Source organism: Symsagittifera roscoffensis, chromosome 6 (assembly GCF_963678635.1).
Source record: "Symsagittifera roscoffensis chromosome 6, txSymRosc1.1, whole genome shotgun sequence".
NCBI classification, from domain to species: Eukaryota; Metazoa; Xenacoelomorpha; order Acoela; family Convolutidae; genus Symsagittifera; species Symsagittifera roscoffensis.
In genome coordinates, this window is record NC_087067.1 from 33,132,967 (window position 1) to 33,147,220 (window position 14,254).

Consider the following 14,254-nt stretch of genomic DNA (forward strand, 5'->3'; position numbering starts at 1 on the left):
GCATATTTTTACTCTCGCGCGAGGGCGAGGGTTTTAAAAGTAATGTACATAGTCATAAACTAGTAAGGATATAAATGAAAGCGGAGTAACTCAAATGCCTACGACCATACCATGTTGAATGCACCGGTTCTCGTCCGATCACCGAAGTTAAGCAACATTGGGCCTGGTTAGTACTTGGATGGGAGACCGCCTGGGAACACCAGGTGTTGTAGGCTTTTATTTAAAGCAAAAGTAATTCTTTTACTTTTATGCGCTAAGAGTTATTGCTGTTTAAAGTTCGGTGATGTCAAAAAGTTAAGCCTAATCGAGCGTGATGCAAAAATTTTCAATGGGTCAAATTTTGGCCAAAACAAAAGAAAACCGAAAAATTTCTTTTGCAGTATCAATTTTGTGTACAATCAGCTGCTGATAGGTCAAAAATAATGGAGATAACTTTTGGGGTCTTTGAGTTATAGCCTTTTGAATTTCGGTGATGTAAAAAAAATAAGCCCAATCGAGCCTGGTGAATTGCGCGAACGGCCATAACTTGCCCAAAAATTTTAAAATTTCCAAATTTTATTATTTGGATCACAAGATCATAGTCGAATCTTGGAGGACTGAGAAAATGAACCAATTTCGTCGGTCCAACACAAAGTTATAAGCTTTTGAAATCTCGGTGATACCAAAAAGTTAAGCCTTATCGAGCGTGGTGCAAAAAATGAAATTTTCAAATATTTTGTTTTTTTTTCCGTTCAAAGTTCATTTTTTTCATCTAGTTTCATAAATTTGAGCTCAGGACAATTCCAACGAGCCCAAAACGACGTTTGTAGCTCAAGTGTACGTGGAGTAATCATCAGTTGAAAATTTGGGGGGACCCGAATTTCGGCCATTTTGGACGAAAATCGGCCTAAAAGCTAACTTTTAAGTTAGTGCAATTTTTTTTCTTGCATTTTTCAAGAGAATTGGGCTGCCCTCCGCTGTCGCAGAGTGCATTCAAAGAAAACTTATCAAATAGATTTGAATACTTACCTATTTAATAAGTTTATCACAACAATTAGGCTAAAAGCAACTGACAGTATCCTGGCTGGTATTCAATCATATGCCACTTACAGTGGATGTGCGGCTATCATGCCATAGATGGTCATTCAAGGCACCTTGTACACGCTCCATAGGTTTTGACCAGCTGATTTGGCCATAAAACACATTGGGCCAAAAAAGTTCCAAACAATGTCAATTTTCAGTATTTTGTTTGAAATGCATAAATTATAACGTGAGCGTGCAAAATTTTACATGTTTTAAGAGCATATTTTTACTCTCGCGCGAGGGCGAGTGTTTTAAAAGTAATGTACATAGACATAAACTAGTAAGGATATAAATGAAAGCGGAGTAACTCAAATGCCTACGACCATACCATGTTGAATGCACCGGTTCTCGTCCGATCACCGAAGTTAAGCAACATTGGGCCTGGTTAGTACTTGGATGGGAGACCGCCTGGGAACACCAGGTGTTGTAGGCTTTTATTTAAAGGAAAAGTAATTCTTTTACTTTTATGCGCTAAGAGTTATTGCTGTTTAAAGTTCGGTGATGTCAAAAAGTTAAGCCTAATCGAGCGTGATGCAAAAATTTTCAATGGGTCAAATTTTGGCCAAAACAAAAGAAAACCGAAAAATTTCTTTTGCAGTATCAATTTTGTGTACAATCAGCTGCTGATAGGTCAAAAATAATGGAGATAACTTTTGGGGTCTTTGAGTTATAGCCTTTTGAATTTCGGTGATGTAAAAAAAATAAGCCCAATCGAGCCTGGTGAATTGCGCGAACGGCCATAACTTGCCCAAAAATTTTAAAATTTCCAAATTTTATTATTTGGATCACAAGATCATAGTCAAATCTTGGAGGACTGAGAAAATGAACCAATTTCGTCGGTCCAACACAAAGTTATAAGCTTTTGAAATCTCGGTGATACCAAAAAATTAAGCCTGATCGAGCGTGGTGCAAAAAATGAAATTTTCAAAATTTTTGTTTTTTTTTTCCGATCAAAGTTCATTTTTTTCATCTCGTTTCATAAATTTGAGCTCAGGACAATTCCAACGAGCCCAAAACGACGTTTGTAGCTCAAGTGTACGTGGAGTAATCATCAGTTGAAAATTTGGGGGGACCCGAATTTCGGCCATTTTGGACGAAAATCGGCCTAAAAGCTAACTTTTTAGTTAGTGCAATTTTTTTTCTTGCATTTTTCAAGAGAAATGGGCTGCCCTCCGCTGTCGCAGAGTGCATTCAAAGAAAACTTATCAAATAGATTTGAATACTTACCTATTTAATAAGTTTATCACAACAATTAGGCTAAAAGCAACTGACAGTATCCTGGCTGGTATTCAATCATATGCCACTTACAGTGGATGTGCGGATATCATGCCATAGATGGTCATTCAAGGCACCTTGTACACGCTCCATAGGTTTTGACCAGCTGATTTGGCCATAAAACACATTGGGCCAAAAAAGTTCCAAACAATGTCAATTTTCAGTATTTTGTTTGAAATGCATAAATTATAACGTGAGCGTGCAAAATTTTACATGTTTTAAGAGCATATTTTTACTCTCGCGCGAGGGCGAGTGTTTTAAAAGTAATGTACATAGACATAAACTAGTAAGGATATAAATGAAAGCGGAGTAACTCAAATGCCTACGACCATACCATGTTGAATGCACCGGTTCTCGTCCGATCACCGAAGTTAAGCAACATTGGGCCTGGTTAGTACTTGGATGGGAGACCGCCTGGGAACACCAGGTGTTGTAGGCTTTTATTTAAAGGAAAAGTAATTCTTTTACTTTTATGCGCTAAGAGTTATTGCTGTTTAAAGTTCGGTGATGTCAAAAAGTTAAGCCTAATCGAGCGTGATGCAAAAATTTTCAATGGGTCAAATTTTGGCCAAAACAAAAGAAAACCGAAAAATTTCTTTTGCAGTATAAATTTTGTGTACAATCAGCTGCTGATAGGTCAAAAATAATGGAGATAACTTTTGGGGTCTTTGAGTTATAGCCTTTTGAATTTCGGTGATGTAAAAAAAATAAGCCCAATCGAGCCTGGTGAATTGCGCGAACGGCCATAACTTGCCCAAAAATTTTAAATTTTCCAAATTTTATTATTTGGATCACAAGATCATAGTCAAATCTTGGAGGACTGAGAAAATGAACCAATTTCGTCGGTCCAACACAAAGTTATAAGCTTTTGAAATCTCGGTGATACCAAAAAGTTAAGCCTGATCGAGCGTGGTGCAAAAAATGAAATTTTCAAAATTTTTGTTTTTTTTTTCCGATCAAAGTTCATTTTTTTCATCTCGTTTCATAAATTTGAGCTCAGGACAATTCCAACGAGCCCAAAACGACGTTTGTAGCTCAAGTGTACGTGGAGTAATCATCAGTTGAAAATTTGGGGGGACCCGAATTTCGGCCATTTTGGACGAAAATCGGCCTAAAAGCTAACTTTTTAGTTAGTGCAATTTTTTTTCTTGCATTTTTCAAGAGAAATGGGCTGCCCTCCGCTGTCGCAGAGTGCATTCAAAGAAAACTTATCAAATAGATTTGAATACTTACCTATTTAATAAGTTTATCACAACAATTAGGCTAAAAGCAACTGACAGTATCCTGGCTGGTATTCAATCATATGCCACTTACAGTGGATGTGCGGATATCATGCCATAGATGGTCATTCAAGGCACCTTGTACACGCTCCATAGGTTTTGACCAGCTGATTTGGCCATAAAACACATTGGGCCAAAAAAGTTCCAAACAATGTCAATTTTCAGTATTTTGTTTGAAATGCATAAATTATAACGTGAGCGTGCAAAATTTTACATGGTATAAGAGCATATTTTTACTCTCGCGCGAGGGCGAGTGTTTTAAAAGTAATGTACATAGACATAAACTAGTAAGGATATAAATGAAAGCGGAGTAACTCAAATGCCTACGACCATACCATGTTGAATGCACCGGTTCTCGTCCGATCACCGAAGTTAAGCAACATTGGGCCTGGTTAGTACTTGGATGGGAGACCGCCTGGGAACACCAGGTGTTGTAGGCTTTTATTTAAAGCAAAAGTAATTCTTTTACTTTTTTGCGCTAAGAGTTATTGCTGTTTAAAGTTCGGTGATGTCAAAAAGTTAAGCCTAATCGAGCTTGGTGCAAAAATTTTCAATGGGTCAAATTTTGGCCAAAACAAAAGAAAACCGAAAAAATTCTTTTGCAGTATCAATTTTGTGTACAATCAGCTGCTGATAGGTCAAAAATAATGGAGATAACTTTTGGGGTCTTTGAGTTATAGCCTTTTGAATTTCGGTGATGTCAAAAAAATAAGCCCAATCGAGCCTGGTGAATTGCGCGAACGGCCATAACTTGCCCAAAATTTTTAAAATTTCCAAATTTTATTATTTGGATCACAAGATCATAGTCAAATCTTGGGGGACTGAGAAAATGAACCAATTTCGTCGGTCCAACACAAAGTTATAAGCTTTTGAAATCTCGGTGATACCAAAAAGTTAAGCCTAATCGAGCGTGGTGCAAAAAATGAAATTTTCAAAATTTTTGTTTTTTTTTTTCGTTCAAAGTTCATTTCTTTCATCTCGTTTCATAAATTTGAGCTCAGGACAATTCCAACGAGCCCAAAACGACGTTTGTAGCTCAAGTGTACGTGGAGTAATCATCAGTTGAAAATTTGGGGGGACCCGAACTTCGGCCATTTTGGACGAAAATCGGCCTAAAAGCTAACTTTTAAGTAAGTGCAATTTTTTTTCTTGCATTTTTCAAGAGAATTGGACCGCCCTCTAATGTCGCAGAGTGCATTCAAAGAAAACTTATCAAATAGATTTGAATACTTACCTATTTAATAAGTTTATCACAACAATTAGGCTAAAAGCAACTGACAGTATCCTGGCTGGTACTCAATCATATGCCACTTACAGTGGATGTGCGGCTATCATGCCATAGATGGTCATTCAAGGCACCTTGTACACGCTCCATAGGTTTTGACCAGCTGATTTGGCCATAAAACACATTGGGCCAAAAAAATTCCAAACAATGTCAATTTTCAGTATTTTGTTTGAAATGCATAAATTATAACGTGAGCGTGCAAAATTTTACATGGTATAAGAGCATATTTTTACTCTCGCGCGAGGGCGAGTGTTTTAAAAGTAATGTACATAGACATAAGCTAGTAAGGATATAAATGAAAGCGGAGTAACTCAAATGCCTACGACCATACCATGTTGAATGCACCGGTTCTCGTCCGATCACCGAAGATAAGCAACATTGGGCCTGGTTAGTACTTGGATGGGAGACCGCCTGGGAACACCAGGTGCTGTAGGCTTTTATTTAAAGCAAAAGTAATTCTTTTACTTTTATGCGCTAAGAGTTATTGCTGTTTAAAGTTCGGTGATGTCAAAAAGTTAAGCCTAATCGAGCGTGGTGCAAAAATTTTCAATGGGTCAAATTTTGGCCAAAACAAAAGAAAACCGAAAAATTTCTTTTGCAGTATCAATTTTGTGTACAATCAGCTGCTGATAGAACAAAAATAATGGAGATAACTTTTGGGGTCTTTGAGTTATAGCCTTTTGAATTTCGGTGATGTCAAAAAAATAAGCCCAATCGAGCCTGGTGAATTGCGCGAACGGCCATAACTTGCCCAAAAATTTTAAAATTTCCAAATTTTATTATTTGGATCACAAGATCATAGTCAAATCTTGGGGGACTGAGAAAATGAACCAATTTCGTCGGTCCAACACAAAGTTATAAGCTTTTGAAATCTCGGAGATACCAAAAAGTTAAGCCTAATCGAGCGTGGTGCAAAAAATGAAATTTTCAAAATTTTTGTTTTTTTTTTCGCTCAAAGTTCATTTTTTTCATCTTGTTTCATAAATTTGAGCTCAGGACAATTCCAACGAGCCCAAAACGACGTTTGTAGCTCAAGTGTACGTGGAGTAATCATCAGTTGAAAATTTGGGGGGACCCGAATTTCGGCCATTTTGGACGAAAATCGGCCTAAAAGCTAACTTTTAACTTAGTGCAATTTTTTTCTTGCATTTTTCAAGAGAATTGGGCTGCCCTCCGCTGTCGCAGAGTGCATTCAAAGAAAACTTATCAAATAGATTTGAATACATACCTAATTAATAAGTTTATCACAACAATTAGGCTAAAAGCAACTGACAGTATCCTGGCTGGTATTCAATCATATGCCACTTACAGTGGATGTGCGGCTATCATGCCATAGATGGTCATTCAAGGCACCTTGTACACGCTCCATAGGTTTTTACCAGCTGATTTGGCCATAAAACACATTGGGCCAAAAAAATTCCAAACAATGTCAATTTTCAGTATTTTGTTTGAAATGCATAAATTATAACGTGAGCGTGCAAAATTTTACATGGTATAAGAGCATATTTTTACTCTCGCGCGAGGGCGAGTGTTTTAAAAGTAATGTACATAGACATAAGCTAGTAAGGATATAAATGAAAGCGGAGTAACTCAAATGCCTACGACCATACCATGTTGAATGCACCGGTTCTCGTCCGATCACCGAAGTTAAGCAACATTGGGCCTGGTTAGTACTTGGATGGGAGACCGCCTGGGAACACCAGGTGTTGTAGGCTTTTATTTAAAGCAAAAGTAATTCTTTTACTTTTATGCGCTAAGAGTTATTGCTGTTTAAAGTTCGGTGATGTCAAAAAGTTAAGCCTAATCGAGCGTGGTGCAAAAAATTTCAATGGGTCAAATTTTGGCCAAAACAAAAGAAAACCGAAAAATTTCTTTTGCAGTATCAATTTTGTGTACAATCAGCTGCTGATAGGTCAAAAATAATGGAGATAACTTTTGGGGTCTTTGAGTTATAGCCTTTTGAATTTCGGTGATGTCAAAAAAATAAGCCCAATCGAGCCTGGTGAATTGCGCGAACGGCCATAACTTGCCCAAAAATTTTAAAATTTCCAAATTTTATTATTTGGATCACAAGATCATAGTCAAATCTTGGGGGACTGAGAAAATGAACCAATTTCGTCGGTCCAACACAAAGTTATAAGCTTTTGAAATCTCGGTGATACCAAAAAGTTAAGCCTAATCGAGCGTGTTGCAAAAAATGAAATTTTCAAAATTTTTGTTTCTTTTTCGTTCAAAGTTCATTTTTTTCATCTTGTTTCATAAATTTGAGCTCAGGAAAATTCCAACGAGCCCAAAACGACGTTTGTAGCTCAAGTGTACGTGGAGTAATCATCAGTTGAAAATTTGGGGGGACCCGAATTTCGGCCATTTTGGACGAAAATCGGCCTAAAAGCTAACTTTTAACTTAGTGCAATTTTTTTTCTTGCATTTTTCAAGAGAATTGGGCTGCCCTCCGCTGTCGCAGAGTGCATTCAAAGCATACTTATCAAATAGATTTGAATACTTACCTATTTAATAAGTTTATCACAACAATTAGGCTAAAAGCAACTGACAGTATCCTGGCTGGTATTCAATCATATGCCACTTACAGTGGATGTGCGGCTATCATGCCATAGATGGTCATTCAAGGCACCTTGTACACGCTCCATAGGTTTTGACCAGCTGATTTGGCCATAAAACACATTGGGCCAAAAAAATTCCAAACAATGTCAATTTTCAGTATTTTGTTTGAAATGCATAAATTATAACGTGAGCGTGCAAAATTTTACATGATATAAGAGCATATTTTTACTCTCGCGCGAGGGCGAGTGTTTTAAAAGTAATGTACATAGACATAAGCTAGTAAGGATATAAATGAAAGCGGAGTAACTCAAATGCCTACGACCATACCATGTTGAATGCACCGGTTCTCGTCCGATCGCCGAAGTTAAGCAACATTGGGCCTGGTTAGTACTTGGATGGGAGACCGCTTGGGAACACCAGATGTTGTAGGCTTTTATTTAAAGCAAAAGTAATTCTTTTACTTCTATGCGCTAAGAGTTATTGCTGTTTAAAGTTCGGTGATGTCAAAAAGTTAAGCCTAATCGAGCGTGGTGCAAAAATTTTCAATGGGTCAAATTTTGGCCAAAACAAAAGAAAACCGAAAAATTTCTTTTGCAGTATCAATTTTGTGTACAATAAGCTGCTGATAGGTCAAAAATAATGGAGATAACTTTTGGGGTCTTTGAGTTATAGCCTTTTAAATTTCGGGGATGTCAAAAAAATAAGCCCAATCGAGCCTGGTGAATTGCGCGAACGGCCATAACTTGCCCAAAAATTTTAAAATTTCCAAATTTTATTATTTGGATCACAAGATCATAGTCAAATCTTGGTGGACTGAGAAAATGAACCAATTTCGTCGGTCCAACACGAAGTTATAAGCTTTTGAAATCTCGGTGATACCAAAAAGTTAAGCCTAATCGAGCGTGGTGCAAAAAATGAAATTTTCAAAAATTTTGTTTTTTTTTTTCGTTCAAAGTTCATTTTTTTCATCTTGTTTCATAAATTTGAGCTCAGGAAAATTCCAACGAGCCCAAAACGACGTTTGCAGCTCAAGTGTACGTGGAGTAATCATCAGTTGAAAATTTGGGGGGACCCGAATTTCGGCCATTTTGGACGAAAATCGGCCTAAAAGCTAACTTTTAAATTAGTGCAATTTTTTTTCTTGCATTTTTCAAGAGAATTGGGCACCCCTCCGCTGTCGCAGAGTGCATTCAAAGAAAACTTATCAAATAGATTTGAATACTTACCTATTTAATAAGTTTATCACAACAATTAGGCTAAAAGCAACTGACAGTATCCTGGCTGGTATTCAATCATATGCCACTTACAGCGGATGTGCGGCTATCATGCCATAGATGGTCATTCAAGGCACCTTGTACACGCTCCATAGGTTTTGACCAGCTGATTTGGCCATAAAACACATTGGGCCAAAAAAATTCCAAACAATGTCAATTTTCAGTATTTTGTTTGAAATGCATAAATTATAACGTGAGCGTGCAAATTTTACATGATATAAGAGCATATTTTTACTCTCGCGCGAGGGCGAGTGTTTTAAAAGTATTGTACATAGACATAAGCTAGTAAGGATATAAATGAAAGCGGAGTAACTCAAATGCCTACGACCATACCATGTTGAATGCACCGGTTCTCGTCCGATCACCGAAGTTAAGCAACATTGGGCCTGGTTAGTACTTGGATGGGAGACCGCCTGGGAACACCAGGTGTTGTAGGCTTTTATTTAAAGCAAAAGTAATTCTTTTACTTTTATGCGCTAAGATTTATTGCTGTTTAAAGTTCGGTGATGTCAAAAAGTTAAGCCTAATCGAGCGTGGTGCAAAAATTTTCAATGGGTCAAATTTTGGCCAAAACAAAAGAAAACCGAAAAATTTCTTTTGCAGTATCAATTTTGTGTACAATAAGTGGCTGATAGGTCAAAAATAATGGAGATAACTTTTGGGGTCTTTGAGTTATAGCCTTTTAAATTTCGGGGATGTCAAAAAAATAAGCCCAATCGAGCCTGGTGAATTGCGCGAACGGCCATAACTTGCCCAAAAATTTTAAAATTTCCAAATTTTATTATTTGGATCACAAGATCATAGTCAAATCTTGGTGGACTGAGAAAATGAACCAATTTCGTCGGTCCAACACGAAGTTATAAGCTTTTGAAATCTCGGTGATACCAAAAAGTTAAGCCTAATCGAGCGTGGTGCAAAAATTTTCAATGGGTCAAATTTTGGCCAAAACAAAAGAAAACCGAAAAATTTCTTTTGCAGTATCAATTTTGTGTACAATAAGCTGCTGATAGGTCAAAAATAATGGAGATAACTTTTGGGGTCTTTGAGTTATAGCCTTTTAAATTTCGGGGATGTCAAAAAAATAAGCCCAATCGAGCCTGGTGAATTGCGCGAACGGCCATAACTTGCCCAAAAATTTTAAAATTTCCAAATTTTATTATTTGGATCACAAGATCATAGTCAAATCTTGGTGGACTGAGAAAATGAACCAATTTCGTCGGTCCAACACGAAGTTATAAGCTTTTGAAATCTCGGTGATACCAAAAAGTTAAGCCTAATCGAGCGTGGTGCAAAAAATGAAATTTTCAAAATTTTTGTTTTTTTTTTTCGTTCAAAGTTCATTTTTTTCATCTTGTTTCATAAATTTGAGCTCAGGAAAATTCCAACGAGCCCAAAACGACGTTTGTAGCTCAAGTGTACGTGGAGTAATCATCAGTTGAAAATTTGGGGGGACCCGAATTTCGGCCATTTTGGACGAAAATCGGCCTAAAAGCTAACTTTTAAATTAGTGCAATTTTTTTTCTTGCTTTTTTCAAGAGAATTGGGCACCCCTCCGCTGTCGCAGAGTGCATTCAAAGAAAACTTATCAAATAGATTTGAATACTTACCTATTTAATAAGTTTATCACAACAATTAGGCTAAAAGCAACTGACAGTATCCTGGCTGGTATTCAATCATATGCCACTTACAGCGGATGTGCGGCTATCATGCCATAGATGGTCATTCAAGGCACCTTGTACACGCTCCATAGGTTTTGACCAGCTGATTTGGCCATAAAACACATTGGGCCAAAAAAATTCCAAACAATGTCAATTTTCAGTATTTTGTTTGAAATGCATAAATTATAACGTGAGCGTGCAAATTTTACATGATATAAGAGCATATTTTTACTCTCGCGCGAGGGCGAGTGTTTTAAAAGTATTGTACATAGACATAAGCTAGTAAGGATATAAATGAAAGCGGAGTAACTCAAATGCCTACGACCATACCATGTTGAATGCACCGGTTCTCGTCCGATCACCGAAGTTAAGCAACATTGGGCCTGGTTAGTACTTGGATGGGAGACCGCCTGGGAACACCAGGTGTTGTAGGCTTTTATTTAAAGCAAAAGTAATTCTTTTACTTTTATGCGCTAAGATTTATTGCTGTTTAAAGTTCGGTGATGTCAAAAAGTTAAGCCTAATCGAGCGTGGTGCAAAAATTTTCAATGGGTCAAATTTTGGCCAAAACAAAAGAAAACCGAAAAATTTCTTTTGCAGTATCAATTTTGTGTACAATAAGTGGCTGATAGGTCAAAAATAATGGAGATAACTTTTGGGGTCTTTGAGTTATAGCCTTTTAAATTTCGGGGATGTCAAAAAAATAAGCCCAATCGAGCCTGGTGAATTGCGCGAACGGCCATAACTTGCCCAAAAATTTTAAAATTTCCAAATTTTATTATTTGGATCACAAGACCATAGTCAAATCTTGGTGGACTGAGAAAATGAACCAATTTCGTCGGTCCAACACGAAGTTATAAGCTTTTGAAATCTCGGTGATACCAAAAAGTTAAGCCTAATCGAGCGTGGTGCAAAAAATGAAATTTTCAAAATTTTTGTTTTTTTTTTCGTTCAAAGTTCATTTATTTTCATCTTGTTTCATAAATTTGAGCTCAGGAAAATTCCAACGAGCCCAAAACGACGTTTGTAGCTCAAGTGTACGTGGAGTAATCATCAGTTGAAAATTTGGGGGGACCCGAATTTCGGCCATTTTGGACGAAAATCGGCCTAAAAGCTAACTTTTAAGTTAGTGTAATTTTTTTTCTTGCATTTTTCAAGAGAATTGGGCTGCCCTCCGCTGTCGCAGAGTGCATTCAAAGAAAACTTATCAAATAGATTTGAATACTTACCTATTTAATAAGTTTATCACAACAAGTTCATCAACTGACAGTATCCTGGCTGGTATTCAATCATATGCCACTTACAGTGGATGTGCGGCTATCATGCCATAGATGGTCATTCAAGGCACCTTGTACACGCTCCATAGGTTTTGACCAGCTGATTTGGCCATAAAACACATTGGGCCAAAAAAATTCCAAACAATGTCAATTTTCAGTATTTTGTTTGAAATGTATAAATTATAACGTGAGCGTGCAAAATTTTACATGGTATAAGAGCATATTTTTACTCTCGCGCGAGGGCGAGTGTTTTAAAAGTAATGTACATAGACATAATCTAGTAAGGATATAAATGAAAGCGGAGTAACTCAAATGCCTACGACCATACCATGTTGAATGCACCGGTTCTCGTCCGATCACCGAAGTTAAGCAACATTGGGCCTGGTTAGTACTTGGATGGGAGACCGCCTGGGAACACCAGGTGTTGTAGGCTTTTATTTAAAGCAAAAGTAATTCTTTTACTTCTATGCGCTAAGATTTATTGCTGTTTAAAGTTCGGTGATGTCAAAAAGTTAAGCCTAATCGAGCGTGGTGCAAAAATTTTCAATGGGTCAAATTTTGGCCAAAACAAAAGAAAACCGAAAAATTCCTTTTGCAGTATCAATTTTGTGTACAATCAGCTGCTGATAGGTCAAAAATAATGGAGATAACTTTTGGGGTCTTTGAGTTATAGCCTTTTAAATTTCGGGGATGTCAAAAAAATAAGCCCAATCGAGCCTGGTGAATTGCGCGAACGGCCATAACTTGCCCAAAAATTTTAAAATTTCCAAATTTTATTATTTGGATCACAAGATCATTGTCAAATCTTGGTGGACTGAGAAAATGAACCAATTTCGTCGGTCCAACACGAAGTTATAAGCTTTTGAAATCTCAGTGATACCAAAAAGTTAAGCCTAATCGAGCGTGGTGCAAAAAATGAAATTTTCAAAATTTTTGTTTTTTTTTCGTTCAAAGTTCAATTTTTTCATCTTGTTTCATAAATTTGAGCTCAGGAAAATTCCAACGAGCCCAAAACGACGTTTGTAGCTCAAGTGTACGTGGAGTAATCATCAGTTGAAAATTTGGGGGGACCCGAATTTCGGCCATTTTGGACGAAAATCGGCCTAAAAGCTAACTTTTAAGTTAGTGCAATTTTTTTTCTTGCATTTTTCAAGAGAATTGGGCTGCCCTCCGCTGTCGCAGAGTGCATTCAAAGAAAACTTATCAAATAGATTTGAATACTTACCTATTTAATAAGTTTATCACAACAATTAGGCTAAAAGCAACTGACAGTATCCTGGCTGGTATTCAATCATATGCCACTTACAGTGGATGTGCGGCTATCATGCCATAGATGGTCATTCAAGGCACCTTGTACACGCTCCATAGGTTTTGACCAGCTGATTTGGCCATAAAACACATTGGGCCAAAAAAATTCCAAACAATGTCAATTTTCAGTATTTTGTTTGAAATGCATAAATTATAACGTGAGCGTGCAAAATTTTACATGATATAAGAGCATATTTTTACTCTCGCGCGAGGGCGAGTGTTTTAAAAGTATTGTACATAGACATAAGCTAGTAAGGATATAAATGAAAGCGGAGTAACTCAAATGCCTACGACCATACCATGTTGAATGCACCGGTTCTCGTCCGATCACCGAAGTTAAGCAACATTGGGCCTGGTTAGTACTTGGATGGGAGACCGCCTGGGAACACCAGGTGTTGTAGGCTTTTTTTAAAGCAAAAGTAATTCTTTTACTTTTATGCGCTAAGATTTATTGCTGTTTAAAGTTCGGTGATGTCAAAAAGTTAAGCCTAATCGAGCGTGGTGCAAAAATTTTCAATGGGTCAAATTTTGGCCAAAACAAAAGAAAACCGAAAAATTTCTTTTGCAGTATCAATTTTGTGTACAATAAGCTGCTGATAGGTCAAAAATAATGGAGATAACTTTTGGGGTCTTTGAGTTATAGCCTTTTAAATTTCGGGGATGTCAAAAAGGTAAGCCCAATCGAGCCTGGTGAATTGCGCGAACGGCCATAACTTGCCCAAAAATTTTAAAATTTCCAAATTTTATTATTTGGATCACAAGATCATAGTCAAATCTTGGTGGACTGAGAAAATGAACCAATTTCGTCGGTCCAACACGAAGTTATAAGCTTTTGAAATCTCAGTGATACCAAAAAGTTAAGCCTAATCGAGCGTTGTGCAAAAAAGGAAATTTTCAAAATTTTTGTTTTTTTTTCGTTCAAAGTTCATTTTTTTCATCTTGTTTCATAAATTTGAGCTCAGGAAAATTCCAACGAGCCCAAAACGACGTTTGTAGCTCAAGTGTACGTGGAGTAATCATCAGTTGAAAATTTGGGGGACCCGAATTTCGGCCATTTTGGACGAAAATCGGCCTAAAAGCTAACTTTTAAGTTAGTGCAATTTTTTTTCTTGCATTTTTCAAGAGAATTGGGCTGCCCTCCGCTGTCGCAGAGTGCATTCAAAGAAAACTTATCAAATAGATTTGAATACTTACCTATTTAATAAGTTTATCACAACAATTAGGCTAAAAGCAACTGACAGTATCCTGGCTGGTATTCAATCATATGCCACTT

The 14,254-nt window shown here is 37.1% G+C and overlaps 11 non-coding genes across 11 annotated transcripts; all 11 read left to right on the forward strand.

Annotated features, from left to right (window-relative positions):
• Positions 1-96: 96 nt before the first annotated feature.
• On the forward strand, positions 97-215 carry LOC134849842 (5S ribosomal RNA). Its single transcript, XR_010163829.1, has one exon. It is a non-coding gene; the product is annotated as a 5S ribosomal RNA (ribosomal RNA).
• Positions 216-1,376: 1,161 nt separating this feature from the next.
• Positions 1,377-1,495, forward strand: LOC134849853 (5S ribosomal RNA). The gene has a single exon (XR_010163840.1). It is a non-coding gene; the product is annotated as a 5S ribosomal RNA (ribosomal RNA).
• A 1,162-nt stretch (positions 1,496-2,657) lies between these two features.
• LOC134849864 (5S ribosomal RNA) lies at positions 2,658-2,776 on the forward strand. Its single transcript, XR_010163851.1, has one exon. It is a non-coding gene; the product is annotated as a 5S ribosomal RNA (ribosomal RNA).
• A 1,162-nt stretch (positions 2,777-3,938) lies between these two features.
• LOC134849875 (5S ribosomal RNA) lies at positions 3,939-4,057 on the forward strand. Its single transcript, XR_010163862.1, has one exon. It is a non-coding gene; the product is annotated as a 5S ribosomal RNA (ribosomal RNA).
• Positions 4,058-5,219: 1,162 nt separating this feature from the next.
• On the forward strand, positions 5,220-5,338 carry LOC134849149 (5S ribosomal RNA). Its single transcript, XR_010163188.1, has one exon. It is a non-coding gene; the product is annotated as a 5S ribosomal RNA (ribosomal RNA).
• A 1,160-nt stretch (positions 5,339-6,498) lies between these two features.
• Positions 6,499-6,617, forward strand: LOC134849886 (5S ribosomal RNA). Its single transcript, XR_010163873.1, has one exon. It is a non-coding gene; the product is annotated as a 5S ribosomal RNA (ribosomal RNA).
• A 1,160-nt stretch (positions 6,618-7,777) lies between these two features.
• LOC134849192 (5S ribosomal RNA) lies at positions 7,778-7,896 on the forward strand. Its single transcript, XR_010163230.1, has one exon. It is a non-coding gene; the product is annotated as a 5S ribosomal RNA (ribosomal RNA).
• A 1,161-nt stretch (positions 7,897-9,057) lies between these two features.
• On the forward strand, positions 9,058-9,176 carry LOC134849897 (5S ribosomal RNA). The gene has a single exon (XR_010163884.1). It is a non-coding gene; the product is annotated as a 5S ribosomal RNA (ribosomal RNA).
• A 1,536-nt stretch (positions 9,177-10,712) lies between these two features.
• On the forward strand, positions 10,713-10,831 carry LOC134849909 (5S ribosomal RNA). The gene has a single exon (XR_010163895.1). It is a non-coding gene; the product is annotated as a 5S ribosomal RNA (ribosomal RNA).
• A 1,156-nt stretch (positions 10,832-11,987) lies between these two features.
• LOC134849921 (5S ribosomal RNA) lies at positions 11,988-12,106 on the forward strand. The gene has a single exon (XR_010163906.1). It is a non-coding gene; the product is annotated as a 5S ribosomal RNA (ribosomal RNA).
• A 1,160-nt stretch (positions 12,107-13,266) lies between these two features.
• LOC134849934 (5S ribosomal RNA) lies at positions 13,267-13,385 on the forward strand. Its single transcript, XR_010163917.1, has one exon. It is a non-coding gene; the product is annotated as a 5S ribosomal RNA (ribosomal RNA).
• The last annotated feature ends 869 nt before the right edge of the window (positions 13,386-14,254 follow it).